Source organism: Balaenoptera ricei, chromosome 10, assembly GCF_028023285.1.
Source record: "Balaenoptera ricei isolate mBalRic1 chromosome 10, mBalRic1.hap2, whole genome shotgun sequence".
In the NCBI taxonomy this organism is placed as follows: domain Eukaryota; kingdom Metazoa; phylum Chordata; class Mammalia; order Artiodactyla; family Balaenopteridae; genus Balaenoptera; species Balaenoptera ricei.
In genome coordinates this window covers 88,615,374-88,634,101 of record NC_082648.1, presented here as the reverse complement: position 1 = coordinate 88,634,101, position 18,728 = coordinate 88,615,374, and the positions used below count along the sequence as shown (strand labels likewise).

The 18,728-nt window shown below is 45.0% G+C and overlaps 1 protein-coding gene across 7 annotated transcripts in view; it reads left to right on the top strand.

The window, feature by feature from the left end:
- The window catches only part of GLT8D2 (glycosyltransferase 8 domain containing 2), a 57,100-nt gene that overhangs the window by 2,491 nt on the left and 35,881 nt on the right, over positions 1 to 18,728 (top strand). For 2 of the 7 annotated variants that reach the window (XM_059936789.1, XM_059936783.1), the window contains exons 2-4: positions 561 to 700; positions 1,975 to 2,025; positions 7,857 to 8,320. The gene's annotated coding sequence lies outside the window, so the exon portion shown is untranslated. Of the gene's footprint in view, positions 1 to 560; positions 701 to 1,974; positions 2,026 to 7,856; positions 8,321 to 9,756; positions 9,955 to 18,728 lie in introns of all 7 variants that reach the window. The other 5 variants (XM_059936784.1, XM_059936785.1, XM_059936787.1 and 2 more) reach the window with 3 other exon arrangements.

Here is an 18,728-nt window from a genome sequence, read left to right as displayed (position 1 = left end):
TTTTTTGGGGGGACACAGTTCAATACATGACAGGATGCTTAATCCAATGGGAAAGATATTTTACCAGAGCACCTTTGACTCAACGCTGCTTAAGTGAGGAGTCTAGAATAGGTCCCCAATTCTCAAGAAAGCTACCTTCAATCTTTGAAACTTTAAGAATGGAAGTTACCACCTAGGAGGTGAGTGTAGAAAGGGAAGAGAAGAGTGAGGCAGAATAGCGCCCTGAAGAAACCAACTTTTAAGAGGTAAAGACAGCAGGAGGCTCTCATGAATGAAATGGGGAACGAATAGCCAGAGAAGTCAAAAGGGAACTGGGTGAGGGCGATGTCAAAGAAGCCACAGGCTAAGGGGCTTTCACAGAGCGGAAGTGGTTATCAAAGCCAAGAGCCATAGAGAGGTCAGATAAGAAAAAGATGAAGAAGCAACGTCTGCAAACTAAGAGGTTATTAATGGCCTAGATTAAAATACTCAGTGGAGTGGGAGGAGGGAAGCCACAGAAGATCGAAGAATGAATTACAAGTGAGGACGCACAGATAACATGTATAGTCTACTTTTTACAGAGACTTGCCCCCAAAAGGAAAGAAAAAAACAGTGGCTGGAGGGGAGAAATGGCTGTGTACAGAGCAAACTCTTCTTATTCTTTTCCAAGGATGAGACTTGAACATGATTGTGGGCTCAGAAGAAGGATCCAGTTGAAAAGGTAAGACTGAAGGAGCAATAGAGATGTCTTAGTCGGTTTAGGCTGCTGTAACACAATACTAGAGGCTGGGTGATTTATAAACACCCAAAATTTACTTCTCGCAGTTCTGGAGACTGAAAGTCCAAGATCAGGGTGCCAGCATGGTCAGATTCTGCTGAAGACACTCTTGCAGGTTTCAGACTGTTGACTTCTCACTGTATCCTTACCTGGTGAAAGGGATGAAGGAGCTCTCTGGGGTCTCTTATAAGGGCGTTAATCCCATTCATGAGGGCTCCACTCTTATGACCTAAGCACCAAAATACCAAAGACCCTACCTCCTAACACCATCACCTTGGGGGTGAGGATTTCAACATATGAATTTGGAGGGGGACACAAACATTTAAATCATAGCAAAAGAATATGTCATTTGGAAATGCTTTTTGTTACAAGTAGCAGAATATCCGACACAGTGTGGCTAAATGATAAGGCACTTAATTATCTTGCACAAGAGATCTGGGGTAGGTAGGTCTAGGGTTAATTCAGCAGTTCAATGGTGTTACGGTTCCAGGTAGCAGCTCTGAATTTCTCTTGACTTTTCCTTTATGGTCAAAAGAAGGTCGTTGTACCTTTGGACATTGTGTCCCCATACAACCATGCCCAAAGGCATGAAGCAGGAGGACAGCCAGGATGGGGAAATAGAGCTTTCGTTTTACAGGGAGGAAAAGCATCTTGCCCAGAAGCCACCCAGCATACTTGCTCTTAGGTTTCACTGGCCAGAACTGGGGCATTTGCTATATTAAGATTACGTTAGCTACAGGGACAGAAATAGGCTTTAAAAGTTTATGTTTCTCCCATGTAAATGAACTTTGGAAATGGCAATCCAAAGCCAGCATGGTGGCTCTATTTCACCACATCTTCAGGAATTTGTAGACTTTGTGGATTGGAATTCCTCCTTCCAACTCATGATCCAAGATGGCTGCTCCAGCTCTAGCTATTGCATCTACACTCCAGCCAGCAGGAAATAGTAGGGGAAAGGAATGTTCCCGTCTCCAGAACACATTCTGGAATTGTACATGTTATTTCTGCTTACATCCCATATGCCAGTATTTAGTCACAAGGCCACAGCTAGTTGAAGGAAGTTTGTGAAATGTAGTTTTTATTTAGAATGGCCAAGTGCTCAGGTAATAGTCAAGGTTCTATCACAGAGAAAGAAGAGAAGAGCAGACTGTGGGGGTCTTCTTGCAGGAGGGTGGCTATAGGAGTCTAAGAAAGTGTTTTTGTTTGTTTGTTTTTAGCCTCAATAATGAGAAGCAGGCAAGGGAGAAGAAAGTTGGAAATGAGAATTGGTGAGTTAACCAAGTAGGCCTGTCTCAGGGCAGGTTGAAACTTGATTGAGCAAAATCCTAGAGGATCAAGAAAAGATGGATTCAGAAGTACATGTAGATTTACACATGTACTAGGGTTGAATATATGTCTATCTCATAGATTATGTAATTGTTTATATTCTATAAAAATATATTAGAAAACAGAAAGCTCTATTGGACAGCGCTGCTCTAGCCTTTTGAAGTTACGTTAGAGAAGATGCCTTCATCTGTCACCACTTTCTCTCCTTCACTCCCGCTCCCCCATATCAAACACCATCATTTACCTGGAATCTCAGCATAGAGGATAGAGGTTAAGATCACGGGATTTAGAATTCAATAGGCATAGCTGTTTACTAGCTATGTGGTCTTGGTCAAATTACTTATTTTCTTTGAGCTTCAGATGCTTTGTCTATAAAATGGGGATTGTAATAGCATCTATTTCTTAAGGTTATTTTGAAGATCAACTGAGATAATATATGCAAAGTACAGGCTGTCCTTGCTTTGCATGAGAGTGCAGTTCTGTGAAAATGGCCATGGAAGCTGAAACCCTGCAAAACGATCTTAATTACTAATGGGAAAAATTACAATTGTTTTGTTCATGATCTTTAAATATTTTTGTTAAAATATTTAAAGTTCTCTTACTGTTGGTTTTTTTTTTTTTTTAATTATTTATTTATTTATTCTTGGCCGTGTTGGGTCTTCGTCTCTGTGCGAGAGCTTTCTCTAGTTGCGGCAAGCGGGGGCCACTCTTCATCGTGGTGCGCGGGCCTCTCACTATCGCGGCCTCTCTTGTTGCGGAGCACAGGCTCCAGACGCACAGGCTCAGTAGTTGTGGCTCACGGGCCTAGCTGCTCTGCGGCATGTGGGATCTTCCCAGACCAGGGCTCGAACCCGTGTCCCCCGCATTGGCAGGCAGATTCTCAACCACTGCGCCACCAGGGAAGCCCTTACTGTTGGTTTTAAATGTCTAAAGAAATGAAAAAAATAGTAGACTTAATATTTATTTGTTCTACTGTAATTTAAAACATTGGACATATTGAAGATGAAAATTAAATATTTAGGGTTTGTTTTTGTTTTGGTTTTGGTATAAAACTTACCAAGAGCAGCTGAGCAGTGCTTACCTTCTTGCCATATAACTTACTGTAAGGAGCGAGCATCTTTTCTGTGCGTTGGAAAATGGTCATACTCCTTTCTAAGTTTGGATCAGCTTCCCATATTTTATCCTTTGCACTTTTAACATCATAAAATACCTTTGAGAGTTCCTCAAATGTGAATTTTTTGCCCATGTCATTTCCTCTGGAACATCTCCATCCCTCTCATCACAACCACTTTCCTTATTTATGTTCGTAAAATCACCCTTACTAGATTTTTCTGGCTGCATAGCTAGAGTTGAATAGCGACAGTATCATCCCACGGCCAACTAATTTCTTCTCTACCTTCATTTACCTTTGATTTGAATGTCACTCCCACTATTATCATTTTTTGTTTCTTTGCTAACTTTTCTCTTTGTTGGCCAATTCTATTATCCATTTCTGTAGATGTCACATGGGTTTATCACTGGGAATTAATGAAGCAACACAACTACACGCTTTGCTGTCTGTACATAAGCCGAATAACAGCTATCCAGTGACCAATCACTGACAGACTGTCAAAGAAGTGACATGATTGGTCATTCATCATTGATGTGGCTCTGTTATCAGCGTAGTAATTTTGTGGACTGAAAAGCTAGCAGCAAAGTTAGTAATTATCCAGTTACTCAGTTGATATACTGTGGTAACAGATTTGAACTGTGTTGTAGGGGGACTGATGTTATTAAACTACACTGTGGTGACTGAAATTTGTGCTGATGCCACGCACAGCAAGGACAGTGCTGTGCTTATGAAATGCCTAGCACGTGGTTAGCATTTAGTAAGTAATAGATTGTTTAACTTCTGTCATTTTCATTATATTACTACTGTTTCTACTCCTCCTGAGCTACGGGCCACTGAGGAGTCAGTCCGAGAGGGAGGGGCTGGTGCTGGGAGGTGGCAGACAGTGCAGTGTTTTCAGCCAAGAGTGTAAAATGGCCGTGTCCACGGGATACCTTAATCTCAGTTGAGGACTCAGGCCAAGGGCTTATTGGCAGCAGTCTGAGAAGGGGTTTTGAGGAGTGCCAGCAGGTAGGCAGAGCTCAACAGCAGAGAGCCTAGGCAGGCGCTGTTCCTGAGATGAAGGAAGCAGATGGTGTCTGAGAGATCTGCTCCCAGATCACAGGGCTCCACCCATGGCTAGAGCTGCGGCCAAGGCCTGGAGAGGGCAGCTGGCCAGAACAAGGCAGGACCCCAGGCCAGGTAGAGCCTACACCAATTACCAGAGGAAGGAGCTGGCACATAAGCCAGGGAGGAAAAGCAGTCTTCTCACGTGGGAGAAAGGGACCCTGTGTGCAAAGAGTCAGGTGCAGGAGCGATTGCTGCAGCTCAGGGGGTAGCAGGCAAGAGCCAGAGCAGCTAAGCTCTGGACAAGGAGATGACCCATCACTGAGCCCCACCAGCCAAAGAGAGGGAATTGAGGCCCCCATAGTTGTATTTCCTGCCCCATGTGGATGATCCCGGAGCCCAGCCCTGGGAGACCGAGGCAATAAATAGAGGCTTGTCAGCCTGACCCAGTGCAGTGATTCACTGCTGCTGCACAATGTTGCTTCCTTTCCTTCCAGTCACATTTATCAGCCTTAATAGAGTTTATCTTACCTACTTATCTACAAAGTAATACACTCAGCCAAGGCAGGCCCATTGGGTAAGCAATGATGAACATTTGGCTTTCAACTAATAAGAAATAAACGTGGAATAATAATGACTCAGATATACGTTGTGTTGACTAATGACAGCACAAATCGAAAAGGCATATAGATCACATAGGACTGTGTTCAGGCAGATAACTGAAACCTGACCGAAGTGACTTAACCGCGTCCAGGTTTATTTTCCTCACACGGTTAGATGCTCCGTAAGTAGTCAGCTCAGGCTGCTGTGGTGACTCCCGGTGCCATCGGGACTGAGGCGGCTCCTGCGTTCTTGCTCCGCCCTCCTCACTTAACATGTGCAGGGCTGCTGAGTCACCCAACGCCAGGGCACGGATAGTTTCCATTTGCTTATGAAGATCTATTCTCCACTCTTCTTTAACTTGTTCAGTGCCGTGAGGCTGACCTAAATGTATTACATCACCTGACGTCTCCAGGTCTCTGACTTCCAGTTGGGTTTGGCCAATGGGAGGCGCCACCCACAGGAGATTGTAAGGTTGGGGTAATGTACCTCCTAGTCCCTTTCATGGGGGTGAACAGAGGTTGCTCCTCTTGGGCAGCCCTTCCCTGCAGCTGCTTTCTCCCACTCCTGGTAACCACTCCCTTCTCTTGCCTGCAGGACTTCGGATGGTAATGGCTCCCTGCATTGCCAACCCCAGGCATCAATTCTTCACCATGTTTCCCTAACACTGACTACACCTTTTCAAATAGTGCCTGTTTTCAGAGTCTTCACCATTAGCTCACTGGGGTGGGCCATCTGTGTCCTGCCGGGACCCTGACTGACTTGCCACGGCGGTCTCGGCGGTCTCTGCGCGCAGCCCGTGGGACCATATGCAGCAGCACGGGGTGGGCCTTTCATCCACAGGGCTGCGAGATGGCGACTGCACCTCCAGGCACCACGGTTGGGTTTCAGACAGGAGGAAAGGGCAAAAGGCACCAAACAGCTCTTTGCCAGGAAAACAATAGCTTTCTAGGAAGTCATAGACAGCCAACTTCTGCTCACATGCCGCTCTAGCTTCAGGACCTCTGAGGAGGTGAGTATTTTTAACTGAACAGTTGCCACCTCAAATGACAGAGTGTTTCTATTTGAAGGGAAGAAGCAGAGAGGTTATTAAGTAGTACCAGGCTACCAGTGTTTGAAACAGCATATAACTCATTTGGACTTTTTGGAAAAAGTTACCAGTTGCTTACTGTTACAATTTCTTTCTCTTGTTTATACCTTGGGGTGTCTTCATGCAACAACAATAATAATAACTTCCATGTACTGAGCCCTTACTGAGTGCATTACATGCATGATGTCTTTTAACCCTCACAAAAAGCTTCCTCACCTTACAGGTGAGGAAACTGAAGGTGAGATTTTCAGGAATGTGTAAGTATAACATCTGAGCTAACACCTAGGTCTGTCTGTCTGTCTCCAGAGCCCAAGCTGGTAGCCACTACACTTAGGGTGCCCCTTATATCCTAGATCTCTTTCTATTCTCATTTCTTCCCCAGGGGAGAATCTGTGCATCCAATGTGGAAATACAAGTCATAGACAGTAAGCCTCTTGCAGCTCAGCACATGGCCCAGCAGAAATAAAGGAGGGGCTTCTCTGGTGGTGCAGTGGTTAAGAATCCGCCTGCCAATGCAGGGCACACAGGTTTGAGCCCTGGTCTGGGAAGATCCCACATGCCTCGGAGCAACTAAGCCCACAAGGCACAACTGCTGAGCCCGCATGCTGCAACTACTGAAGCCCGCGAACCTAGAGCCCATGCTCTGAAACAAGAAAAGCCACCGAAATGAGAAGCCCACACTGCAATGAAAGTAGCCCCTGCTCGCCACAACTGGAGAAAGCCCACTCGCAGCAACGAAGACCCAACGCAGCCAAAAAAAAAAAAAAAAAAGACTAGTGCCACTGAGGAACTGAATTTTATTTATTTATTTTTAAACAAACATAATTTCTTTTTTTGTTATTTTACTTTATTTTTATTTTATTTATTTTTTATTTTTGGTTGCACCAGGTCTCGGTTGTGGCAGGCAGGCTCCTTAGTTGTGGTTCACTGGCTCCTTTAGTTGCGGCACGTGTGCTCCTTAGTTGCGGCTGGTGGGCTCCTTTGTTGTAGCATGCGAACTCTTAGTTGTGGCATGCATGTGGGATCTAGTTCCCTGACCAGGGATCGAACCCACGTCCTCTGCATTGGAAGGCAGATTCTTAACCACTGCGCCACCAGGGAAGTCCCGAGGAACCGAATCTTTAATTTTACTTAGTTTTAATCAATTTAAATTGAAAAACTGATTCACGATTCAGTTATTGGAAAATTCTGAAGTATGTTTGGAGCAACCTGAATATGTGAATCTATTTTTTAAACTGTAAATTTTATCAAATCTAAATACATATCAATTGTTTCTGATGAAATTTAGTTTGGGAATTGAGATGTGTTGCATGTGTAAAATACACACCAGATTTCAAAGGCTTCATACAAAAGAAAAAGTCTTGTTAATAAGTTTTATACCAATTACATGTTGAAATAATATTTTTGTATATATTATGTTAAGTAAAATTTATCATTAAAATTAATTTTACCTCTTTGTTCTGTTCTTAAAGTGACTACTAGAAAGTTTTCAATGACAATGTGGCTTGCATTATATTTCTATTGGGCAATACCACTTTAGAAGGTGGCAGTGAGCAGGGGCAGACTCATTTCTTTATAGGAATGAGGGAGAGAGGCCATTGCTAAATAAATTCCATGGTCCCAGGCAAAGTGCTGGCACCATTTCCTGGATTTCTGAGAATCAATGGCAGGAACACAGAACAGCACAGAGCTGGGTGGGGTTGATTCACTGCCTGATTCCTTTCCATGTTCAGTCACAAAACACACCATCTTGAAATTTCTGTCACTATCATTGCCTTGGTCGAAGGGAGACCACAGTTTTTATCTGGGCTTTGATTTGGGGACAACAGCATTTTAATTACTAGGGCATTTTAGGGGAAGCTAGTGGCCAGGAAAGATATTCTTAAAATCAGTATGAACTTAATTTTTTCACTTCTGCCCTCTCAAAGTTTACCTTAGACCCAATGTGTGGTGGAAATTCACCCTCCAAGCGTCTGCTTTTCTCCAGTTTGGAATGTTTTCCTCCAGAGCAGCCTTGTTTTTGAAATGATTTGCGGGCTGCCGGAGGAGGCTGGGAGAGGAAGTCTGACCCGCCAAGCCCATCTGGAAGTGGTTTCAGGGGCCGCATCACTCGGCCAGCACAACGCCTAGATTGCCAGCTGCCTGGAACAGGGGTGGAAGAAACCCGAGCTGCTCCAGAGTCTGCGCAAGCAGGGGAGGTGCAGTGGGGGAGGAAGACTGTCTTGGAAACGGAATATTGGCCTTGAGGCTCTCCAGCCCTTTGAGATTTCCAATGGGATTGTAGGAGCAGCTGAAGCAGTGTGAAGGGCAGCACCCCAGGGCCAGCCACGATTTGAATGCTCTGCCCTGCAGCTCTTCTGGACGGAGGAGCCCTGCCCTCACCGCTCACCAGGTAAACAGAAATTTACAGCAGGGTGACAGCCTTTCTATTTCACCCTGGCCCGCTGGCAGCTGTCCTTTATTTTGCTGTAGATGCAAGAAAGTAAATCAGAGGTGGACTGTCCCATGCAAACCACCTTCAGGCACTCCAGCTGATGTTTGTAGCATGCTAGCGGAATCTTCTTCTTCTTCTTCTTCTTTTTTTTTTTTTTTTTTTTTTTTTTTTTGCCGTCGCTGCAAATCCAAAATATTCAATGTGCAAGTTTTTCACATCCTGGACTGCTTTTCCAGACCTGGGTTTATCTCCGTCCCCCTACCCCCAAATAGTGTGATTTACTTACTATTTTCATCATATTTTAAGTGTGGAAATCATCTGTTAGCTAGGACTGGATAAATGCTAGCATTTAATGCTGGTATGTTTCTGAGCCACAAAAGATTTAATTGAGCTGTGATTCATGTTTTCAAAATCTGTCCTAGGAAGCTATTCTGAGGGCCCCAATCCCCCCCAAAAGAACTGGCAGTTGTATGAAATCTAAATGAGGCTTATTGTAAATATGGTAGTCATAACGGTCGGGTTGAAAATGCTTTTTAACTTTCAAAAAAATGTCTTCTTTTGTTCACTTTATGAGCAAGCATAATACATTGGCTAAGCCTGATATATAACTTATGACATAAGTTAAGAAGGGATAGTTAAAACAAGAGTAAGAAGATAGAGAGGAAGAAAATATGATATCCAAACATCTGAATGTGCTGTGGAAAAAAGTCAGTCCTCTAGCTGTTTGGCCCGTGCAGCCAAATATCCAAAGTGACATTGGTTTGTTTTGTCTTTTCCTCTGAATGTTTTGGTGTTGCATTTGTATACGGTATCCTTTGCGTGCTGCGTAATGGAATTCCAGGCTTCCATCTAACTCAGAAGTAGAGCAGTGCAGGGCAGTGGTGGGAACATGGGCTCTGGGGTCCGACTCACAGAGGTGAGTCTATGCGCTGCCACTTATAAGCTTTATAAGCTTTGACTCTGGGTGACTCCATCTCCTCATCTGTAAAATGGGAATTAAGCGACATCATGTGTCTAAAGGACATAATGCAGGATCTGCAGAGTAGTGAGGCTTCAGGGGAGGTCAGCTTCTCTGGTGGTGCTGATGATGACAGTGGTGATGGTGAAAGTGACCACGCATCCTGCACTGGGCCGCAGCCCTGCTTTTGACACATTGTTCCCTCCCAAAGTCCAGTCGTCCAGGTGCTCCTCACATCCGTCCAAGTGGTCTCTCCAGGGTTCTGCTTCCTTCCTTCTTCTCTTCAAACACCTCTCTTTTTTTTCCACTCTGGCTCTCTTTAGTTCTCCTGCTTCTTCCCTTGCTGAGAGAAAGACACGCTCAGCAAGCCACAGCCCTCACGATTTTCATTCCTAGTTCCCAGGGGGCATGATTCTAAAGATTTCTTTTATTTCAGCGTCTGCCAAAGAATGTTCCAAAGAAGATAGTCCCGTGGGGAAAATACGTTCTGTGAACCATATCCCCCTCTCAGCACTCTCAAGGCATGATGGCATTTTAAAGGTCCTGAGAAGTCCCGCAGAGCAGGGGTCTCCAACCCTCGGGGCGCAGACTGGTACCGCTCCGTGGCTGTTAGGAACCAGCAGCACAGCAGGAGGTGAGCAGCAGCGAGCTTGAGCAAAGCTTCATCTGCCGCTCCCCATCGCTCTCATTACCGCCTGAACCGTCCCCCCCGCGGCCTCCCCCCACCGTCTGTGGAAAAATTGTCTTCCACGAAACCGGTCTCTGGTGCCAAAATGGTTGGGGACCACTGCTGCAGAAGAGAAATCTGCTTAAGTTTGTTTTTTAACACTGTGATTCCCAGTTGACACAGAGCCATTTTATCACATCACATAGATTAACATAGGCACTCTGCAATATCCTATTCTTTTTTTTTAAAATAAATTTATTTATTTATTTATTTACTTATTTTTGGCTGTGTTGGGTCTTCGTTTCTGTGCGAGGGCCTTCTCTAGTTGCGGCAAGCGGGGGCCACTCTTCATCGTGGTGCGCGGGCCTCTCACTATCGCGGCCTCTCTTGTCGCGGAGCACAGGCTCCAGACGCGCAGGCTCAGTAGTTGTGGCTCACGGGCCCAGTTGCTCCGCGGCATGTGGGATCTTCCCAGACCAGGGCTCGAACCCGTGTCCCCTGCATTGGCAGGCAGATTCTCAACCACTGCGCCACCAGGGAAGCCCTCCTATTCTTTTTTTAAATTTATTTATTTTTTATTTTTTGGCCATGCCATGTGGCATGTGGGATCTTAGTTCCCCGACCAGGGATCAAACCCGCACCCCCTGCAGTAGAAGCGGTGTCTTAACCACTGGACCGCCAGGGAAGTCCCTGCAATATCCTATCCTGACCACACGTGTTTTCACCCTGGTTCCTCTCATGGACATCCTGCTTCATACCTTTCCTGGCGAACACCCAAGGGGACATCTTGTTCTCCCTTCCCTGGTTAAGGACAGATGATTGATCACGCATGCCATATTGATATGTAGAAAGTCTGGCCTAAGGTGGGCAGCAGGGATCAGCAAACGTTCCCTGCAAAGGGCCAGATAGGTGGCTTTGCAGGCCAGATGGTCTCCATCATGACGACTCAGTTATGTGGAAGTAGTGTGGAAATGGCCGTGGAAAAAACATCAAACAGCAACATCAAAGAATAAGCCTGGCTATGTTCCCACAAAACTTTATTTTTAAAAAGTGGTGATGGGCAGGATCTGGCTGTAGTTTGTCGGCACCTGGTCTAAAGCCATGTTGTGAAAGAATGCCTCAATTCATCACAGGAGAAAGCAGGATGGGTCGTCCGCAAACTGAAGACATCCCCACCCTGCTTATTTTGGTGGATCAGGAGTAAGCCTTTCATGCTCCAGCAAAAAGTAAAAAGGCCAGAGGTGTTTAGTTGGAGGCCAAATTCCTAAGTCCTGGTTTTGTCCTTCTTTCTCTTTTCTTCAAGTAAACGCATGCTCCTGTCCTGTTCATCACTCTGTAGTCTGCCTGGTTTAAGTTGAAGTGCTCTATTAAATGTATTTTATGCACATGTGAACTTCAGGGTCAAGTCTTAGAGAATACCGTGAAATCACAGAGCTTCTTGGCAGGTCTCTTAACCTCCCTGAACTTCAGTTTCCTCATCAGTAAACTGAGAAAAATAACCTTATAGGGTTGTTGTGGGAATCAAATTAATTAATATACATATAAAGGTCTTAGAACAATGCCTGGCTAATAGAAATTACTATGTAAGTGTCTCCTATTATCATTGTAATAACTTATTTAATTTAACCTGCAAAACAATCCCATTTTACAGACTGGGTTTTGTAAATTGCCCAAGATTACACAGTAAGAAATGAGGCAGAACCAGGATTCAAAGTCAGCTCTGTCTAATGACAAAACCCATGATATTTCCACTCAGGTACATGCCCTGCCAGATTTAAGTCATTCAAAAATACATTTTAGGAGCCCCTCTTTTATATTCCTTTTTGATTCCCAGGTTCTTTCCTGTTACCTCCTTACCTGAACCCATGGCAGACATGATTAATCAATCACAGTGCCCTTCCTTCCTTCCTTCCTTCTTTCCTTCTTTCTTTCACTGAGTCTTGTGATGGCCTTAGACTCCTCAATTTGTCAATCCTGAAAGCTCCTACCAACTGATTAGAGTTGGCATGTGAAATAAAACTTATGGGCTCTGATTTTTGGAATACTTTTCTGGAGTCCCTCCCACTTTTGCCTTTTCTTCCAAGGCAGAGCTAATCCCCTTAGCCACTGCCAGGTCTTAAGACATTCTTTCCAGATTTGACCACAGGCCCAAACTCTTTGACATTTGGTAAAACAACTCCCCATGCAAGATCATCTGGGACCTGTTTTTAAACCTCACAGACATTTCTCTGGTCCAGGTCAATTCCCTAAGCTCTCCTTTTTCTTCCTAGTCACAGGCCCTAGGACCTTTCCTCTTTGAAGCTCCAACCATCCAGGGCCTTACCTAGGGATTTCCTCTTTCCAACACTGTGAGATGACTCCCCAGCTGTATCTTTCTTGCTCTTAATGCTGAAGGCGCGATTATTTGTTACTACAGGGAAACTGCAACACAGAAGTCACTCAGCTTAGGAAAGCTTACAGAGGCTCAGGGGACATGGTTCTGGGGCTCCTTGTTGTGACGGTAAGAGAAAGGCCAATAAGAAGACCCGAGCCCTCTGCTTTTATTTATTTATTTTTAAAATAAATTTATTTATTTATTTGTTTGTTTATTTATTTAGTTTTGGCTGTGTTGGGTCTTCGTTGCTGCGTGCAGGCTTTCTCTAGTTGCGGCGAGCGGGGGCTACTCTTTGTTGCGGTGCGTGGGCTTCTCGTTGTCGTGGCTTCTCCTGTTGCGGAGCATGGGCTCTAGATGCACGGGCTTCAGTAGTTGTGGCACGTGGGCTCAGTAGTTGTGGCTCACGGGGTCTAGAGCACAGGATGAGTAGTTGTGGCGCATGGGCTTAGTTGCTCCGCAGCATGTGGGATCTTCCCGAACCAGGGCTCGAACCCGTGTCCCTTGCATTGGCAGGTGGATTCTTAACCACTGCGCCACCAGGGAAGCCCCTGCTTTTATTCTTGTAGTGGGACCATCAACCTGGCTTTACCCTCCTTCTGGCTTTTTCCTTAGTGAGGATATGCAGACCCTTTTCTTCCTGTGATTGAAGAACAGAACGACAAGAGCCCTTTCTTCCTCTCTCCTATTTCTCACTCATTCATTCCACACACATTTCTTGAGGCACACAGAGGTAGGTCGGCCACACTCCCTGTCCTCTGTCATCTCATGGTCTAGTGGAGGAGACAGGCACACCCATGATATTAGAACACAGTGTTCTGAGTGCAGGGATAGGCATAGGAATGGAGGTTAGGGGAGCACCCAGGCAGGGTAATCAGGTAAGGCTTCCTGAAGGAGGAGGAGGAGTCATTAAAGCACAAGTAGCAATTTACTGGGGAAAGAGGAGGGGAAAGGGCATTCCAGGCAGAGGGGACTGAATGAACCAAAGTTCAGCGACAAGAAAAACATAGAGGGCTTCCCTGGTGGCACGGTGGTTAAGAATCCACCTGCCAGTGCAGGGGACACGGGTTCAATCCTTGGTCTGGGAAGATCCTACATGCCGCGGAGCAACTAAGCCCGTGCGCCACAACTACTGAGCCTGCGCTCTAGAGCCTGCGAGCCACAACTACTGAGCCCACGTGCCACAACTACTGAAGCCTGCATGCCCAGAGCCCATGCTCTGCAACAAGAGAAGCCACCACAGTGAGAAGCCCGAGCACCACAACAAAGAGTAGCCCCCTCTCGCCACAACCAGAGAAAAACCTGCGTGCAGCAACAAAGACCCAACGCAACCAAAAATAAATAAATAAATAAATAAATGTATTTTAAAAAAAGAGAAGCATAGACCTGGGTGTGAAGGACAGTGGAGGGCTGGAGACTAACTTTCAACCAGTTCAGCTTAGATGGAAGGCATGGCACAGAGGACCTAGGGAAATCTTAAGCTGCAATCTTAACCTTTTGGTACTGGATTTCCAGTGAAGGGCTTTAGGGAGGAAAGGAACACTCAGAGTAGTGGGGTTTTTTTGTTTGTTTGTTTTTTTGATTGAAGTGTAATTGATTTACAATGTTAGTTTCCAGTGTACAGCAAAGTGATTCAGTTATATATATGAGTATGTGTGTGTGTGTGTTTGTATACACTTTTTATACACTGTATATATTCACTTTTTCAGATTCTTTTCCATTATGGTTTATTACAAGATAGTGAATATAGTTCCCTGTGCTATACAGTAGGTCCTTGTTGTTTATTTTACATTATAGTAGTATGTATGTGTTAATCCCAAACTCCTAATTTATCCCTCTTCCCCCAACCTCTTTCCCCTTTGGTAACCATAAGTTTATTTTCTATGTCTGTGAGTCTGTTTCTGTTTTGTAAATAAGCTCATTTGTACCATATTTTAGATTCCACATATAAGTGGTATCATATGCTATTTGTCTTTCTCTTTCTGACTTCACTTAGTATGATAATCTCTAGGTCCATCCATGTTGCTGCAAATGGCATTATTTCATTCTTTTTTATGGCTGAGTAGTATTCCATTGTGTGTGTGTGTGTGTGTGTGTGTGTGTGTGTGTGTGTGTGTACCACATCTTCTTTATCCAGTTGTCTATCAATGGACATTTAGGTTGCTTCCATGTCTTAGCTATTGTAGGTAGTGCTGCTATGAACATTGGGGTGCATGTATCTTTTCCAATTAGTTTTCTCTGGGTCTATGCCCATGATTGGGACTGCTGGATCATATAGTAACTCTTTAGTCAGTAGGATTCTACAAGACAACTGGCTTGTCTTCTTCCAAAAAAAGTTCATGAAAAATAAAAAGGCAGTGTGGTGAGGTGGGACTGATCAAGAGTAAAAGAAACTAAAGATATGACAACCAAACTATAAAAAACAATATTGGAATAATGGGGACATTTTGAATATGGACTGCTTATCCAGTGATGTTAAATTAATGTTATTTTTCTTAGGTGTGGTAATGGCATTGTGATTATATAGGAGGATGTCCTTGTCCTTAAGAGATGCGCACTGAAGTATTTAGGGCTGAAGAGTCATGTGTATATATATATATATATATATATATATATATATATATATATATATATATATATATACATACATATGTATATACAGAGGGAGGGAAGAAGAGAGAGAGAGAAAGGAAATATGGCAACGTGTTAGCAATTGGTGAATCTGGTGTAGGGTATATGAAGATTCATTCTTTCAACTTTTTGGTTGACTTGAAATGTTTCAAGTGATAAAAAGAAAAGGAAAAATCGAACAAAAAAATAAGGGTACTCAGGACTTCCCTGGCAGTCCAGTGGTTAAGACTCTGCGTGTTTCCACTGCAGGGGGCACGGGTTCCATCCGTGGTCAGGGAACTAAGATCCGCCATGCGGCGTGGCCAAAAAAAAAAGTTACTCAACCTGCATGTATATTTCAAATTAATTATTAAACAACAAAAATAGTCACTGTGACAGCTGTACCAGTGATGGATTGGGAAAGGGGAGGGAGCAGAAATCCTAGAGGCAGGAAGTCCAGGAGGGAAGTTACTGCAGAGTTAATCAGTGAGATGAGGCAGGGTAGAAAGGAGATGGATTAAGAAACACTTAGGAGGTGAAACTGTAGGAATCAGGCGTTGGTTGGATGAGGGGTTGGGAGGGAGCGGTGGAAGAGGACTCTCAGAGAACACTGAGGAGGAGCTTCTGTGGGGCAGGTGCTGATTTCAGTTGTGGACAGATGAGGTTTGAGGTGCTGCGCAGCTTCCTGGAGGAGAGGGTCACGTGTTCTATAAATCTTTTATATTACAAAAGTATTTATATTATAAAAATATTTATATAAGTCTGTAAATATTTTTGAGGGTTCATGTCTCCAGGCACTCATGCTGGGCATATGGCAATGAACAAAACAGACAAAATGCCCTGCCTTCAAGGAGCTTATAGCCTATCACTGGGAGGGCAGACAATAAACCAGTGATGAAATGGGCAGTATGTTGGATGGTGGTCATTGCTGAGGAGAAGTGACATATGTGTTGCTGAGATTAGGGGGTTTTGACTGAGTCTGGGGGACGCGAAGGAGCCAGCCACATGGATATCTGGCAGGAGTGTTCCAGGTGAAGGGAACGAGTGTAAAAGGCTCTGAGGCAGGAGAATGCCTGGCAAGGAGGCCAGTGTGATCGGGTGAGATCTTGTAAGACACTGTACAGACTTTGGCTTTTACTCTGAGAGAAATAGCGAGGGCTTGGAGAATTTTAAACAGAAAACAACACAACCAACTAAAAGGAGACACAGGCAGAATCATCCAGTCAAAGGATGGTGGTGATCAGGCCAGGGAGAAGGCGGTACTGGTGGTGAAGATCATGGATATATTTTGAAGGTGGAACTGACAGGATTTGTGGTCAGTCCATCTGTGGGGAATGAGAAACAGAAGGGTCAAGGATAACACCAAGCTTATTTTCGCTGGAGCAATTAGAAGAATGGAGTTGCCGTTGTGCAGTTGGGGGAGATGATGGGAGATGTGTGTTTTGGGCAAATGTCAGGAGTTCGAATTTGGACATGAGGATGCCTTCAAGTGGAGCCACGCAGTGGACACTTGGCTTTAGGAGTCTGGAGTCCACGTGAGAGATCTGGGCTGGAGACAGTAATTTGGGAGTTGTAGGCATATAAATGGTATTTCAAGCTAGGTGAGTCCACCATTTAGAGGTTCCGGAGATGGGGGAACAGCCAAAGAGGCTGAGGATGAGCGGTCCCCAAAGGTGGTGGGAAAGCAGGCGAGTGTGGGGTCCCGTAGGCTACGTACAGGACGCGTGTAGAGGAGGAGAGAGCGGGCAGGTGGCCTGCACCTCCCGTGCACCTGGGCCTCGCCCGCATGGTAATGAGTCCTGTGCTGCACTTGCTCGCAGGCAGGAACCATGGTAACCCAGAATATGCTCTCCCAGGCTCTGCCCCAGACACTCATTTCCCTTGGCCCCAGATCTCTGCTTCTTATTCTATGTCTTCTTAAGATGTCTTGCAGCTGTTTCCTCCAGCGCTCGTCCCTGACTTCCCCCCATCACCCTTCTACCCCTTTACAGCTCTGATCCCTCTGCCAAATCCATACCATCAGCTCCTCTCTAGAAGCTGCAAACATCTCTTGCGCACCTACTTAATCTATTAGAATGCTTTTGACTGCAAGCCCCGGAAATACCAGTTTACAGCAGCTTAAACAGAACGTGCCACCGTCAGAGATGAGATGAAATTGTGAAGAGGGAGAGAAGTATGCCAATCAGGCATACCGAATCTTTATACAATTTCATACGTTTTTTAAAAAGTAAATGAAACAGGGAATTCCCTGGCAATCCAGTGGTTAGGATTCCATGCTTCCACTGCAAGGGGCCGGGGTTCTATCCCTGGTCAGGGAACTAAGATCCTGCAAGCTGTGAGGCACGACCAAAAAAAAAACAAAATAAAAAGTAAATGAAACAGGCTTTCTCTTGGAGGTACATGCTTCTCAGGGACTCCTTTCTGCCTTGTATTCTAAAAGCACCTTAGAAGGTTTCCTACAAGAATCTGCTTCAGGAATTTCCCTCCTTGGCTCACTACTGCTGTGCCTTGCAATTAGATGTGCATATCAGTTTCCTGAATCCTCTTATTTTATCTTTTTTAAAAAATTTTATTTATTTATTTTTGGCTGCGTTGTGTTTTCGATGCTGCGCGCGGGCTTTCTCTAGTTGCGGTGAGCGGGGGCTACTCTTCATTGCGGTGCGTGGGCTTCTCACTGCGGTTGTTTCTCCTGTTGCGGAGCACGGGCTCCAGGTGCACAGGCTTCAGCAGTTGTGGCCCGCGGGCTCTACAGCGCAGGCTCAGTAGTTGCGGCGCACGGGCTTAGTTGCTCCGCGGCATGTGGGATCTTCCTGGACCAGGGCTCGAACACGTGTCCCCTGCATTGGCAGGCAGATTCTCAACCACTGCGCCACTAGGGAAGCCCCTCTTATTTTATCTTAAAGAGATTTTAGAGTTGCAACTTGCTGGACAGGGGAAAGATGAGCCCCCTTGCCAGATGAGTCAGCACGTACTCTTTGGCATGAGCTCAGTAGTTAGAGTAACGGAGCACTCAAGGGAGAGCAGACCCACCTCGCCTGGGAGCTGTGAAATTTCATCAACACACAGTGACATCTGTTACCTGGTGCCCACCTCACCTGCCTCTGGGGTAGCCAGAATAGCTTTTCATGAGTTTCAGAACCTTGTGGTTAAAAAGCATCAGATTTGAAGTCAGACAGCCCTAATTTCAAATCTCTGTTCTACTATTTACCAGCTGTGTGATTTTGAGCAAGTTACTGACCCTCTCTGAGCCACAATTTCCTCATTTGAAAAATGGAATTAGTAATATATCCATCCCGTTCTGGCCACAAGGAATGTATTTGTAAGGATTCGTTTGCAAGAAATTGAACCTCATTTCAAAGAAGTTTAAGGAAAATAGGGGAATTGATTGGCTTGGCTGACTGGGATATACAGGGAGGAGCTGGCCTCAGGGATTTGGAGCCCAGAGCCTTCTGGCCTCCCCCTCATTCTCTCCTGTGATACCAGATGGTCTCTGGAAGGGAACAGACATGTGGCCAAAGACCATTCTAGGCTGACATTACCTCAAAAAGTTAGCCGAATGTATATCATCCAGAATAGTAAATGGATAAAAGGTACCTGAAACCAATCTCAGAAGAATCGTAAGTAGCATGCTTTTTGACTCAATTCTTTCCCAAGTGCAAGAGGGGAAAAGGAGAAGGGCCGTTGCAAATGCACTCAGAGCTCCTGGGTATACAGTCTATATCCCGGGAAAATGAAAGGGACATTGTAGCCAGTTGTTTAC